This window comes from Etheostoma spectabile, chromosome 17, assembly GCF_008692095.1.
Source record: "Etheostoma spectabile isolate EspeVRDwgs_2016 chromosome 17, UIUC_Espe_1.0, whole genome shotgun sequence".
NCBI lineage: Eukaryota > Metazoa > Chordata > Actinopteri > Perciformes > Percidae > Etheostoma > Etheostoma spectabile.
In genome coordinates, this window is record NC_045749.1 from 13,660,916 (window position 1) to 13,662,025 (window position 1,110).

General features: G+C 38.4%; 1 protein-coding gene across 5 annotated transcripts in view; it reads right to left on the reverse strand.

The window, feature by feature from the left end:
• The window catches only part of arhgap22a (Rho GTPase activating protein 22a), a 14,039-nt gene that overhangs the window by 10,461 nt on the left and 2,468 nt on the right, over positions 1-1,110 (reverse strand). Inside the window, exon 1 of one of the 5 annotated variants that reach the window (XM_032541620.1) lies at positions 301-765. The exons of the other annotated variants lie outside the window; for them this stretch is intronic. The gene's annotated coding sequence lies outside the window, so the exon portion shown is untranslated. Of the gene's footprint in view, positions 1-300; positions 766-1,110 lie in introns of those variants that run through there. 5 annotated transcript variants of the gene reach the window in all.

Below are 1,110 nucleotides of genomic sequence, written 5' to 3' on the forward strand. Positions count from 1 at the left end.
CACACACACACACACACACACACACACACACACACACACGTTAATGGTCTTTATTAACATAATTAAGACCATATTAATATTTTGTATTAATATAATTAACATGGTGCAGCATCAAACATTCTTCAGTTTGGACTGGACTATCTCATTATGGAATCTCATTTACAGTGCCTCAAAATAATAATCTATTGACTTAAAGAACTTCAACATTCATTCAAATGTCCTCATATTGACAATTCTTCAGTCACACTTATCACTCAGAGTTTCACCAATAACTTCCCCTTAGACTCTACACAACTTAACTGCTTTAGGATTGTGCTCTGATATCTCAGCTTGTAAGTGCAGATCCGGCTCTGTGATGCTGTACAATGCTGCATAAAAGGGTCAGAGGAGAGAGGAGCCGGGAATCTAATCAAAAGAGAATACCATTACAGCAAATGAGAGATGGCAAGCGCACAAAGCGTTGCAAGCAAAGTGAAGTGGCTACTGCTCTGACCAACTGTGTTGAAGGAGATAGAAAAGGGATTTCTCCTTCGCATCATCTTTTATGGTCTAACTTTTATTGCTGGTCTAGAATAAGAAGCCAAAAAAGCACCAACCTTGCCTAAACACATATACAAAAGTGAGGGTTCTTGAAACTGTTGCCAGCCAATATTTCGCTCTGTTATGTCCATTTTCATACAAAGAAAGAAGAAAGAAACCCTTCCTGTTAGGGTTGAAATGCCTCTAAAACAGCAAAGGTGTTGATACTCTTTTCGAAAAAAAAAAACCCAGTACTAATCTATTTTCCTGAGATAAGTTAATTATCAGATATATAAGGTTATTGTCACAACCACGAAAGCTACCTGAAACAGCGTGTGTTGGTTGTCTATAGATACCACCTGCATGATGATAATCTCAGTGCCAGGAGTTGGTTCTGCGATGGACAACTTCCTTCTTTATCTTCACACAGTCATGTGAGAGGCATGTACAGTATATATGGTGTCCGGACTTCAGCGGTCACAAGTGGGTTTTAACCGGCGTTAGAGGAACTATGTTAGACAGTCAGTTGTTGTGACTTATTGGAGTAGATAGATAGATAGATAGATAGATAGATAGATAGATAGATAGATA